General features: G+C 37.7%; 1 pseudogene; it reads left to right on the forward strand.

The window, feature by feature from the left end:
• Positions 1-2,782: 2,782 nt before the first annotated feature.
• On the forward strand, positions 2,783-3,985 carry LOC123929742 (annotated as a pseudogene).
• The last annotated feature ends 10,869 nt before the right edge of the window (positions 3,986-14,854 follow it).

Genomic DNA, 14,854 nt, shown 5'->3' on the forward strand with positions numbered 1-14,854 from the left:
AGTCTTTTGGACTGTGGTAATCAGGGTATATTCCTGGTGGGACTAGGGCATGAGTTATTTCCTCTGTTGCCTCTCCCCCTACCTGAATATGGTCAGTAATTAAGAAGTCGCTTCTTTAGACATCCTAGGGGATTTGTCCCAGGGAGGTTTGGAATTTATTTTGTTTGTTATTAATGTTTTTCCCATCCAAGATATAGGTTCCACTGGGACCCAATGTCCCCCAGGCTCAGGAAGACAAAATGAGAGAAATGAAAAGGGATGGTGTAGATTCAGGTGATGATTACACAGTCTGAGTCTCCATGAGCTTATAATAAATAAAAGAGTGAGAGGTCCTGGAAAAAAGCCCCGAAGTCCCCTTGAAACATACTTGGTAAGTTAGGCTAAAGGGTACATGCCTTAGGCTTCTTCTTAGCATTCAGGTTACTAAGGTTCTATGATGTGACTCTGTGGGATTGTTCTTTAGGCAGTCTAAATTAAAAAAAAAAAACACACACGCTCAACATTCTAGAAATAGCTTTATTTGTGTCACCAGATTCAATATGTATTTCAAATAGTATTTGTAAATATTTCACGACAGAGTCCTTTATGTTTTGCAGAGATTTTTTGAAAGAGATTTCAGTTTACAGTAGTTTTGGGAGGTGGGCAGGAACAAGTCAGTACTGACATTTTAAAGCTGAAGCAGGTAAGATGTAGAGAAAGGAAAGGAGTAGGTAAAGCTCACATGGCTCCTCAATGGCAACATTTATAGTGATCTCTGAGTTGGGCTCTTAATCAGGTATTTTATACAATAGATGGATACCATTTGTTTCCCAGAAAAGGAAATTTCTGAGAAGTCAAGATGGCTCCTTCCTTCAGTAATACCGAATAACAGATCTTTCTGTCCTCTGTCCAACTGTGAGAACATATGCATATGCCTGGTTTAAGCCCCGGGATCTTGGTGAATGTCCTGCAGTGAGTGCACTCTTCTCTCTCTTCAGGGTTAGTAGATGTTTTCTCATCCTGAAATGCTCTTGTTTTTTGTCAATCCTGACTCACACTGTGGGAAGGCTATCTGGAGGAGACCAGAAATAGACCCAAGAGATTGGAAATTATCCTCAATTGTTTTTCACTTTTCCATGATCTCCCAACTTCCACATCCGTCTAATTTCTTCTAATTTGCTCCTGCCCACCTCCCAAAGCTACAAGATTGATGTTGTGTGGGGTAAATCTTAAGGAAAAATTGATAGCACTGTTGTCTGCATAGATTAGCGTAAGACATAGAGCAGGATAGCTTCAGATGGGGTAGTATGATGACCCAGGGAGAGAAATTCTGGACAGTCTGCAGTACAGTATCTGGAAATCAGTACAACAGATTTAGATAAGGGAGCTCAGATTTGGAAAGGCTCAGTGTCAGTGGATGTTCCAACCTCCAAAATTTTTGGTGTCTGTTGAAACAAATAGGAAATCCCTTGGGTGGCATAAATTTTCTTTTCTTTCTTTCCTTTCCTTTTCCTTCCTTCCTACATTCCTCCCTTCCTCCTTTCCTCCCTCTCTTCCTCTTTCCCTCTCTCCCTCCCTCCCTCTCTTTCTTTCTTTCTCCACACAATGTTCTAGATTTTGGGCTTCAGCAATGAACAAGAAAGAAATTTTCCCTTTCCTTAAAGCCTAGCAAAGAGCAAATAATCCCGATTTAATGGTCTGGACCAATTCCTAGGAGAGAAGATGGAATGAAATGCAGACAACATGTGTCAGTAAATGGAAGACATGATGTGATATGGTGGGTGACTTTGAGAAAATCAGAAATAACTGGTATGCCTGGAGTGGAGAGAGGACTAAACATGAGCTAATTGATCTGATGAAATAAAAGGGTTTTGTGGGTCATGTTAAGCATTTCAGACTTTATGTTAATGGAAAGAGGAAACTCTTCAATTAGAATAGTGGCACAAGCAGGTTTGAGTCATAAAAAGAACAATTCTGAATAATGTCAATGGGATGGAAGGGAGTGAAAGTGAATATGGAGAGACCAGATTGGTTGTGGTGATTCAGGTGAGAAAAGTTGAGTGACCTGAATGATGGTTGTGGGATGGGTAGCAGGGTCTATATGAGAAGTGAGTAGAAAGGGAAACTGGTAACATACAGTAAATGAGTGACAAGCATGAAGGGAGCCAAGGATGGCTCTCAGTCTGGCTTTAGTACCTTGTAGGTGGTATTGCCAGTCACTGAAATAGTAGAGCTCCTGGGAGTGGAGCACCTACAGGGCAAGGAAGACAAGACTTCAGACATTTCAGACAGATTGGTTTCAAAGTGACAGTGAGACACACAGGGAAGTTGGTCTTCAGAGAGCTGAACACCCATATCTGTAGCTCAGATGAGCTATGTAGGCTGAATAAATACATTTGGCATTCACTTTCATATTTAGGGTAAGTGTAGAAGGAAAATATTCTGAGGACCACCAACATTCAAATGATGACCTGGAAGGGGAGCTCTGTAAGGACTGGGTGAAGGTATTGCAAGGCAGGCAGGAAGAACATGAAGCTGAGGTATTACCACTATCAAGAGACAGGAGAGTTTTACAAAGGAAGAAGTGATCAGTGGTGTTAAATGTGCGTCATCTGGTTCAGAGACTTGGATGTCATTGGAGACTTTGATGGGGTAGTTTCAATAGAGCCAGCTGCCACCTGTGCCTTAATTCTCACTCATCCATACATTTGACAATAGGCCACATGCAACAGACATATGTTTATTTCTTATGTTTGGATTTTAAGGTCTGTTACTTTCTTCATAAATATGATAGCATCACAGAATGACAGAGAAGAACCAAACTGTTGTCTCAGATTTCCTCCTTCTGGGTCTGCCCATTGATGCAGATCAGCGAGACCTGTTCTATGCCCTGTTCCTGACCATGTATGTCACCACCATCCTGGGGAACCTTCTCATCATCATCCTCATTTGCCTGGACTCCCACCTCCACACACCCATGTATTTGTTTCTCAGCAATTTATCCTTTTCTTTCTTTTTTTTTTTTAGATTTTATTTATTTATTTGACAGAGATCACAAGTAGGGAGAGAGGCAGGCAGGCAGAGAGAGAGAGAGGAGGAAGCAGGCTCCCTGCCAAGCAGAGAGCCCGATGCGGGGCTCGATCCCAGGACCCCGGGATCATGACCCGAGCGAAAGGCAGAGGCTTTAACCCACTGAGCCACCCAGGCGCCCCAATTTATCCTTTTCTGACCTCTGCTTCTCATCTGTCACGATGCCCAAATTGCTGCAGAACATGCAGAGCCAAGTCTCCTCCATCCCCTATGCTGGCTGCCTGACCCAGATGTACTTCTTCCTGTTTTTTTTGGAGACCTGGAGAGCTTCCTCCTGGTGGCGATGGCCTATGACCGCTATGTGGCCATCTGCTTCCCTCTGCACTACACCACCATCATGAGCCCCAAACTCTGTCTCTCCCTGGTGGTGCTGTCCTGGGTGCTGACCATGTTCCATGCTTTGTCACACACTCTGCTCATGGCCAGTTTGTGGTTTTGTGCAGACAACACAATCCCCCACTTTTTCTGTGATATGTCTGCTCTGCTGAAGCTGGCCTGCTCTGACACGCGTGTTAATGAGTTGGTGATATTTATCATGGGAGGGCTCCTTCTTGTCATCCCATTCCTGCTCATCATCATGTCTTATGTGCAGATTGTATCCTCCATCTTCAAGGTCCCTTCTGCCAGGGGCATCCACAAGACCTTCTCCACCTGTGGTTCCCACTTCTCTGTGGTGTCTCTCTCTTATGGGACAATTATTGGTCTCTACTTATTATTAGTAGAGACCAATTATAATTATTATTAATTATAGAATTATTGGTCAACTAATAATTCTACTGTTAAGGAGTCTGTCATGGCCATGATGTACACTGTAGTCACCCCCATGCTGAACCCTTTCATCTACAGCCTGAGGAACAGAGACATGAAGGGAGCCCTGGGAAGAGTTTTTGGAAAAATAAAATATCTTTCTCTCTAAAGTGGTAACAATTGAGATTTTCACATTATTTAATTCAGTGGGTATAGTAATATTGATAATGGAAAATTACTCTTAATCCATGTTTTCCCCCTTCAATTTTAAACCCTTCAAACATTTTGTTCAAATAAAACCCCATACTAAAGGCAAATATGAAACTATGATGACCACTTAACTGTTTTGAGGTAGAGTTGGGGCAGCAAACCAGTCTGTTCTGAGTCCTTTGTGCAAAATACCTTATTCCTTTCAATTTAGGAATTTTCTTCTATTTCTTCTTCTCCCCCTTCCCCCCTCCTCTCCCTACTTCTCCTCCTTCTCCTCCCCCTCCACATCCCCCCCTCCTTCTTCTTTTTCCTCTTCTTCCTCTTGTTCTTCGTGATTCATCTATCCACTTTAGAAAGAGAGAGAGAGACAGGGAGAGCAGGGGGAGTGGTGGAGGGAGAGGGAGAATCCTGAAGCGAGTTTCCTGCTGAGTGTGGAGCCCCAGCCCAGGGTTTGATCTTATGACCCTGAGATCATGATCCCAGCCTAAATCAAGAGTTGGTGGCTCAATTATCTGAGCCACCCAGGCACCCTCAGAAATTATCTTCTTAAAACATTACTGTAATCATTGCTTTTTTCCTGCAGGAATCCTCAGTGATGTGTACAAGCGAAGAAAGAATAAAACCTAACCTTTTTTTCTCACAGACCACAGAGACTCCTGGAGCTCTCAGCTTCTCTATACACCTTATTCTCCACTATGTATAAAAGCATCTCATATTTCCTTCTCTCCATCCATATACTTGCCTCATTCTATCCTTTAATTCTAACTCTATTTTTTGGAGCCAGAGCAGAAAATCACTCTTTGAAAGAAAACAAATAGCAAACAGTTGTTGGGTGCTTTAGTATGTGTCAGGCTCTTTTAACCTACCTATTAACCTACCACCTCTATGATGTTGGTCCTATTATTATCCCCCATGTTATAACTAAAATGATAGAAAGGTTAGTTTACCTTCTAACATCAAATAAGAAGTTCAAATTGAAGTGTAGGCCATTTGTCTTATAGCCCAAGATCCTCACGATTACACTATCCTGCATCTTGAGACTACAGAATCACATTCCTCCATTGTAATGGTGTGTTCTGTTCAGTTTCACTCACTTGTCAGTTGATTGTGCTTTCATTTATTTCTTTTACATCTTTGTTTTTCTGGTTGAATAATGATCTTTTTCATATATAATCAAAAAGTATAGAACAGGAGTTCTAAACCTATATCCCAGTGGCCACACAGCTAATGTAGTTGTGTGTAAAGTGTATCAATTTAAGGAAAACCAGCTGCAGAAATATGATAAAAGGTATTTTATTTTATTAATATTTGGAGTGTTCGTCTATCATAACTCAAAATATATGCCACTGGAGATGATCTTTTAACCCTGATATCAAATAAACTCTAAATAAAAATAGAAATACTTAATCAGTAGCTACATTATTGGATTTGATTTGGAAGCAAAACCTGGCACCTTTTCTTCTGACCAAGATGTCAGTGTGAAGTCCTTTTTTTTTTTTTTTCCTTGAATTGTTTAGTAGAGAATTTAAGCTTGGGTCCATTTAGATCCATATTTAGGTCCATATTTAGATTTTTTCTGCTTATTAATAGACAAGAGCTATTCACCAACACATGTACTTTGAGTATGGATCAAATCTTTGTGCAGACATTTTTATAATTAAGGTCACTTTTTTGGAGGTATAAGTAGAATTCTGATATTCCAATGTTGTCATAGTACTTTTCAGTATTGCACAATGTTCCTAACATTAACTTTAATTTTCCCTCTTCATTTACACCATCATATTAGTTGGGAAAGGTAAACTAGTAGGTTCATATAACATATAATGTTATTTTATTGTAAAAAATAGGAAATAAATGAACATTTTAAAAGAACTCATCATTCAACTTTGTAATTTCATGTATGTAGATCAGTCATTGTTTTCATTTCTGTCAATGTATTTTAGCCATAGTGAGTAGTTTTCATTTTTCTTTGCCAAGTTATGTTTTCAAAGGACATATATTTAAGGGTATCCATCAATTGAATGATATATTTGTGCAGTTATTTGTGAATGTATTTACAGAGAAATATTCAGAATGTTTACAAGATTTGCAATGTCAAGTTGCACGTATTTATTGAATCAAATCTTCACAAGTGATATGAGAGGATTTTTTTTTTAAATTAGTGTATGACATGAGTTATTTGTTTTCTTTAAACATTTCCAAAACCTTTTGGCCCTGTGCCTGACCTCCATGTAGTGCTGAAGGTTACCATCTTTTTTACCCATTTTTTAAAGTGGAACATTAACCATCTGGTTCAATTCTTGGGAGCATTTTCAATTCATGGTATTAAGTACTATTGTATTATGCATTTTATTTTTGACATTTTAACATTGAAAAATATTATAATAAATGAACTCACATATGGTGTCTTGCAAAATATTGCCACTTTGGGTTTAATTTTTAAAAACAAGGTTAATCATATTACCAATACTATCAGAGTGTAGTTTGTCATAGACTTACTAATATTGACCGAGTAACATTAAAATTTTGAAGTTATTATTATGCCAATAAAAATATAGCTAACTTTGTGATATTGTGTCTACTAGGGACTCTTTCCCAAAGTTTCCATGAAAAGATCAAACCTTTCATCAACATCACAAACCATGAATTCGGTGATATTATTTATGTTTATATTCTCGTGTGGCAAGACACAGATGCCTGTTTCTGTTTGAAGCACATAATTTTTGCTAAACCCTAAAGACCATCATTTACTACTCAAAATCTCCAAAAGGTGTAAAGGCCAGTCAATTATTTCATTTAATACAACAGCATTGTACAATACCATTTTTCTTTTTATAGTCATAAGAAAAAATAAACTAAAAATTTCAGTCTTATTTTTGCTTAAGTTTTTCATATCATAATTTTTTGTACACTAATCATTTTAAGATTCATTTAATGTAAAATAGGTTTGACACAGTGCTCTTTGCTGCATGCTTATTAAACATGTTGGGATGCCATACCTTCCAGAAAGATTCTCATTGGTTCCTGAAAAGCGTAATTATTTATTTTTTCATTTTTTGATATCTCTATGAATCCAGTAAATGTTACCTTCTTCTGAGAAAAGGAATACCAAGAAGGCAATGAAACATGTTGATGAATGGGAGAGTTTATGCCCTGTTTCAAAGGTCAAAGTGCTACGAGCCACAGGGGCTTGCTTTTGTGTAGTAATATAGATCCAGGATCACATAATCTCCCAGCTATTTGGCCCTGTGTCTGGCCTCTGTTGGTACAGATGTGCAACATGTCGTGTCTCCAATGTATTAAGCTTTGGATGACTGGTCCAATTCTTGGGAGCACATTCTGTTAAACTACATATTTGGATTAAACTATAATTATTAAACCATAAACTATTCATTTGGGTTTTTATGAGAATCTCTCAGCTTCTAATATTGACAACAGTCCATATAAAATTCAATATTCTTCAGGTCAAATAAAACATGTTTGCACTCCAGATGCAGCATTTATAGACCTGCCCTTAATCTTGGGCAACATGGTCCCTTCTCCTGGGCCACATTTGCCCTATTTTGGCACTACTGACATTTTGGGCTGGATAATTCCTTATTGTAGGTGCTGTTCTGTGTACGGTAGGGTGTTCAGCCACATCCCTGACCTCCATCCACTTGTTGCCAGCAACATTATTCCTCATTCCAGCTGTGAGAACCAAAAGTATCTTCAGACATTGCCAAATGGCCTCAGGTGTGGTGTGGGTGCATAATCACCCCAGCTGAGCCCACTGCTTCAGAGAGAGCTCTTATACCTTGCAAACACACATTGGTGCCTCCTCTACTGGGGATCTGGAGCTCCGTTCTGACATAGCAGGGTCCGGAACCGGAAAGCCCACTCTTGCAATTTAGAGCCTTCAAGCCCCAGGGCAAGCAAGACTCCTTCATTTCACTTTCCCAAGGTTTTTGAGAGAGAAGCACCTACATCTTAATTTGTAAAGCCTTGTGTGCTGTGCTTCTTCTGGTGGTGGTGGTGGCCACGGAATCAGAGTGTAGGAAGGGTTGGACCAGTGGAGCTCTGAGGTCAGAGAAAAGACTGAGTAACTTGTCAAGCTCTCCCTTTCGTGATAGCATGTGTGCAGTGGATTTGTGCATGAATGAAGTGTTGTTTCTTCAAGTGCTGAGCGTCCTGTTTCTTCCTGTTCAGTATCCATAACAATTGCACATAGGTATTAAAAACATTTGAAATATTAAATAATTTATATTACTTATAATGTTTATACATGTAGGCCAATATAACATGTATGAAATATGACTTGACAGTTTACATTGGCAACTGGATGAGTTTGAATGCTAAATTTGAAAATCGTTTTATTTTTTATGATATAAAACACATTTAATTAAAATTTTAAGAAATCAACAGTTTTATTTCATTCAGTAAAAAGTTTATATTTACTATTTTAAATTTTATTTTGCCTGTCACACATAATTGTAATGTTTTAGAAAAAAACTTTCTGAAATCATTTCACAAATAATAATCAATTTTTCCATTTACTTTAATGATCATTTATTGTGAAATTTCATATTTGAACACAATTACATTTTATTTTTAAATCCTTAGATCATTGTTATCAATAGAAATGTAAACTATGTTAACACATAATTATGTAAAAATCTCAATTATAACAAAATCTGTAATTTTGTTTATTATAAATGAAGACCATAAAAATAAATATTATACATTAAATAGGTGAAATTATGAATTATGTATGAATTATGAATACATATGTATTTATAACATTGTTGGCCCATCAACACATACCAAGATATATGAAAAGTAAATAAATATCAGGATTTTTTCGGTCTATTTGTTAGCTTGAAGTTATATTGTTTTAGCTTGGCCTGACTTACAAGAAATCCCTAGACTGGGTGACTTAGACAAGAGATATTTACTTATCACAGTTCTGGAGGCTGGAAGTCTGAGACTGGGATGCTAGTTGGGTTGGCTTTTGGTTAGAATTCTTTTCCCGGTTTGCAGACAGCCACTTCTTGCTTGGTCCTCAGATGGCAGAGAGAGTAAACGCTGGTGTCTGTTCTTTTTATTTATTTATTTTTAAATTTAAAAAAATTTTTATTAACATATAATGTATTATTAGCCCGAGGGGTACAGGTCTGTGAATCGTTAGGCTTACACACTTCACATGGTGTCTGTTCTTATATGGGCACTAATCCCATCATGAAATCTCCACCCTCATGATCTAATGTAATCCCAGCCTCCCAAAGGCCCAGATCCATAAAAAAAAACACATTTGTGGGCAGGGCTTTAACATATGAATTTTGGGAGGACACAATTCAGTCCCTAGCACACATAAAAATTGAAATGGCAGAGGTAAAGGATCTGTACTCGAGGAACTACAGAACACTCATGAAAGAAATTGAAGAAGACACAAAAAGATGGAAGACTGTTCCATGCTCTTGGATCAGAAGAACAAACATTGTTAAAACGTCTATGCTGCCTAGAGCAATCTATACTTTTAATGCCATTCCGATCAAAATTCCACCGGTATTTTTCAAAGAGCTGGGGCAAATAATCCTAAAATTTGTATGGAATCAGAAGAGACCCCGAATTGCTAAGGAAATGTTGAAAAACAAAAACAAAACTGGCGGCATCACATTACCCGATTTCGAGCTTTACTACAAAGCTGTGATCACCAAGACAGCATGGTACTGGCATAAAAACGGACACATAGACCAGTGGAACAGAGTGGAGAGCCCAGATATGGACCCTCAACTCTATGGTCAAATAATCTTCGACAAAACAGGAAAAAATATTCAATGGAAAAAAGACAGTCTCTTCAATAAATGGTGCTGGGAGAACTGGACAGCGATATGTAGAAGAATGAAACTCAACCATTCTCTTACAACCGTACACAAAGATAAACTCGAAATGGATAAAAGACCTCAGTGTGAGACAGGAATCCATCAGAATCCTAGAGGAGAACATAGGCAGTAACCTCTTCGATCTCAGCCACAGCAACTTCTTTCAAGATATGTCTCCAAAGGCCAAGGAAACAAAAGCGAAAATGAACTTTTGGGACTTCATCAGATCAAAAACTTCTGCACAGCAAAGGAAACAGTCAACAAAACAAAAAGGCAACCCACGGAATGGGAGAAGATATTTGCAAATGACAGTACAGACAAAAGGTTGATATCCAGGATCTATAAAGAACTCCTCAAACTCAACACACGCAAAACAGATAATCATATCAAAAAATGGGCAGAAGATATGAACAGACACTTCTCCAATGAAGACATACAAATGGCTATCAGACACATGAAAAAATGCTCATCATCACTAGCCGTCAGGGAGATTCAAATTAAAACCACATTGAGATATCACTTTACACCAGTTAGAATGGCCAAAATTAACAAGACAGGAAAAAATGTGTGTTGGAGAGGTTGTGGAGAAAGGGGAACCCTCTTCCACTGTTGGTGGGAATGCAAGTTAGTGCAGCCGCTCTGGAGAATATTGTGGATATTCCTCATGAAATTAAAAATAGAGATTCCTTATGACCCTGAAATTGCACTGGTGGGTATTTACCCCAAAGATACAGATGTAGTGAAAAGAAGAGCCATCTGTACCCCAATGTTCATAGCAGCAATGGCCATGGTCGCCAAACTGTGGAAAGAACCAAGATGCCCTTCAACGGACGAATGGATAAGGAAGATGTGGTCCATATACACGATGGAGTATTATGCCTCCATCAGAAAGGATGAATACCCAACTTTTGTAGCAACATGGACGGGACTGGAAGAGATTATGCTGAGTGAAATAAGTCAAGCAGAGAGTCAAGTATCATATGGTCTCACTTATTTGTGGAGCATAACAAAGAACATGGAGGACATGGGGAGATGGAGAGGAGAAGGGAGTTGTGGGAAATTGGAAGGGGAGATGAACCATGAGAGACTATGGACTCTGAAAAACAACCTGAGGGTTTTGAAGGGGCGGGGGGTGGGAGGTTGGGGAACCAGGTGGAGGGTAGTAGAGAGGGCACATATTGCATGGAGCACTGGGTTTGGTGCAAAACAATGAGTACTGTTACGCTGAAAATAAATTAATTAATTTAAAAAAAAAGCACTGTTACTCCTAATAATGTATTCAGGCCAAAAAATTGTTCTTCTGTTTCTTTATGTAAGCTGTGCCTCCATTTACCTAATACTGTGAGTATATGACCTGTCTTGACTCCACCATCTCTTTGCCTTACTCTTACACTCTACCACTAAAAAATTCCCAGCTATTTGCAATGCCTTAAAATACAACAGCGGCTGCCTTCCTGATACATAGTTGGTTGGTACTACTCTAATGACCCATGTCTACACAAAACTATCTATTACTCAGTTACGTCACTCAGACATTTGAAGTAAGTCTCCAATTCCTACCTTATTAGTCTGTAGATAATGAGTGAAGCTTGTATCCAAAGTTTTTAACTCCCTTAAATCTGTACATCTCTCCTAATAATCTCTAATAAACTTCGCCTGCATCCTTACCAAAAAAAAAAAAAAAAAAATTGAAATGGCCAAAATTGACTGAAGAAGAAGTATACACTTTATTCAAGTTTCTAACTGCAGGAAATGTTGGGCAACTTGTCCAGTGTCAGATAGTGCAATTATCGGAGCGTGGGGAGATATAGGGAACCCGAGTTGTGTAATGAAGGTGTGGAAGTGCTGAAGAAGAAAATAGTAGAAACCACTTGCCAAGGTTGAGTGAAAGGATTCTTGAGGAGAGGCTGGGTGAGGTGGAAGATGAATTTGTCATGGAACATGTTCATATTCTGGAACATATTTTCTGATAGTCCTTGTCAGCTTGAGTGTAGAAGTAGAGAAAGAAGAGTTTTGTGTGTATCCAGGAATTGCAGATTTGCTGGGCAGGTAGGATGGATGGCTGGGGAGGGTATTTGCTGGACATAGAGTTTTTGTGGACAGGTTTTTAATTTTTTATTAACATATAGTAATTATTAGCCTCAGGGGTAGAGGTCTGTGAATCCCCAGGTTTACACACTTCATAGCACTCACCATAGCATACACACTCCCCAATGTCCATAACCCAATGTGGACAGGTTTTTTATTTCAGCACTTAATATGTATTTCTTTTTCTTCTGGTATGCATATATCCTCATAAGAAATTTGCTAACATTTTTCCTTTATTGCTTTGTGGGTAATGGTTCTTATTTTTCTCTGGCTATGTTTGAAACTTTATTGCTCATTTTCTGTAGTTTGCATATTGGCTTTCTCCTCTCCGTATTTGGTATGGGTGTGTGTGGATGTGTTTAGACTGCTTGATATTTGTTAAGCTTCTATTGTGTGTGGGAATATTTGGCCACTATTTCTTTAATAATTTTTTGGCCCTCTCTCTATCTCCTTCTGGGACTCCAATGACATATTTGTTAGACCACATGATATTATTGCATATTATTATTATCATCAATATTATTGATTTTATCATTTGACCACAGCTCACTGAGAGTTTGCTAATTTTATTGTGACATTTTCTTCTCTCTGCTTTCTTTTTGGATTTTATTATTTATTTTATTGGTTATATTTTTATGTTTCAAATTCAATGATCTTTTTCTCTACAATGTTAATTAAATACTCTTTTAATCTCATCCAGTGAAATATTCATTCTATGTATTATGTTTTAAAAGTCTTTATAATTTCCTTAATGTTCTTTTTCCTTTATTTTTCTACTTAATATGTTCTCATTTTCATTTATGTCTTCATCTTATGAAGTCTATCTGTAACAGCTGTTTTAACATACTGATCTGCTAGTCTCATCATCTAACATTTCTGGATCTGTTCCTATAACTTATTTTTTTCCAAATTATGGATCTAACATTACTGTTTCTTTGTATGTCTAGTAATACTTCATTGTATGCCAGGCATTGTGAATTTTATATTGTCGAGCACTGGATCCTATTGTGTTTGTGTAAGGAGGGTGAGACTTTTACTGCTGATGATTAAGTTACAGATGAGTTAGTCTGATCACTTTGAAGCTGTTTTAAAGCTTCTTTTAGGTCTTGTCTAAAATAGCCTTTATTTTAGGGCTAATTTAATCCTATCTATACTGAATGACTTGTATATGGAAAAGTCTCTCCATTTTGGGTGAAGGGAGCTCAAACAATTCTTAATCCAGTGCGAGCACAGAGAATTATTTGCTGTACAGGTCACCAGTATTTTTTTAAAAATTAAATTCAATTAGCCAACATAGAGTATGTCATTAGTTTCAGATGTAGAGTTCAGTTATTTATCAGCTGCATATAACACCTAGTGCTCAGCACATCACATGCCCTTCTTAATGTCCATCACCCAGTTACCTCATCCCCTTACTCACCTCCCCCCTAGCAACCCTCAGTTTGTTTTCTGTAGTTAAGAGTCTGTCCTGGTTTGTCTCCCTCTCTGATTTCTTCCCATTCAGATTTCCCTCCCTTCCCCTATGGCCCTATGTGCTATTCCTTACATTCTACAAGTGAATGAAACCATATGATAATTGTCTTTCTCTGATGGACTTATTTCACTCAGCATGATACCCTCGTTCCATCCATGTCGATGTAAATGGTAAGATTTCACCCCTCAGATGGCTAATGAATATTCCATAGTATGTATGTGTGTGTGTGTATCTATATCTATATCATCTTTATCTATATCATCTATATCTATAGCTCACATCTTCTTTATCCATTCCTCTGTTGATGGACATCTGGGTTCTACCAGGGCTTTCATCCTATGAATGCAGAAGTTGATATTCAGCCCAAGTCTTATTTAGATCCCTCTGCTGATTAATATAATTCTTTGAGTGGCTTTCTCCTCTCCATAACTCTGCCTTGCAAATTCTAGCCATCCCAGTCTCCCTTAACACTGATCTCTCTCTTCAGATCAATGAGATTTATGGTCTTTGGGTTTTCTCTCCTTGTGCTGCAGTCTGGAAATTTCTTCCAGACAGAAAATCTGTCCAATGGCAGAGTGCATGTCATTTGTTGTCCTTCTTCCAGGTATTACAATTTTTGCTGCCTGTTGTCCAATATTTTAAAATAGCTTTTTCCCTACATCCAGTTTTTTAGCTTACATTGGTAGTCCAAACCTGTTACTTTACCATAGGTGGAATTTTTTTGTATATTAAATTTTAAAAATTTCTTTCTTTAATTTCTTTATCTTCATGATTTCCTGGTTTGTACCTTCATTATTATTTTATTTTATTTTTGCCATAATAAAATATCACCATAATAATGGTGATAGTGGGCTACTTTATCTTGGAGGAAAGCACTTAAGTGGTAATGTGGCTTATTTAATTCTGTTGTCTAAGAATATGCCTTCAGTTGTGTGATGATGACACCATATTGCTCTATTTACAAATATCTTTATTTTAGATTTTTTTTTTTTTAAACTAGGCTCCATGCTGGGTATGAAGCTCAGTGGGGGTTTGAACTCATAACCCTGAGAGCAAGACCTGAGCTGAGATCAAGAGCTGAACACAACTAAGTCACTCAGGCACACCACAAGTATCTTTATTTTAAAATTTTTATTTGGGGGAGTAGCAAGGATATTGAAAATTTGATAAAACCCTGGGTGATAGGAATAATTTTCAGTTGTCAATACTGATTGGCAAATTATTATCCATATTCATAATTAAATTACATTACTCTGTTTTTATTATGCTAATAGAATAAATAAAAATATTGAAATAGTATTGGTGAGGCTGTGGGGAAAATGTTACATTTTGATATCAGTTTGGCACTATAGGACATGAAATTAAAACTATCTATAAATATAGGTGGATATATATATATTTAAAG

The sequence above is a fragment of the Meles meles genome, chromosome 18, assembly GCF_922984935.1.
Source record: "Meles meles chromosome 18, mMelMel3.1 paternal haplotype, whole genome shotgun sequence".
NCBI lineage: Eukaryota > Metazoa > Chordata > Mammalia > Carnivora > Mustelidae > Meles > Meles meles.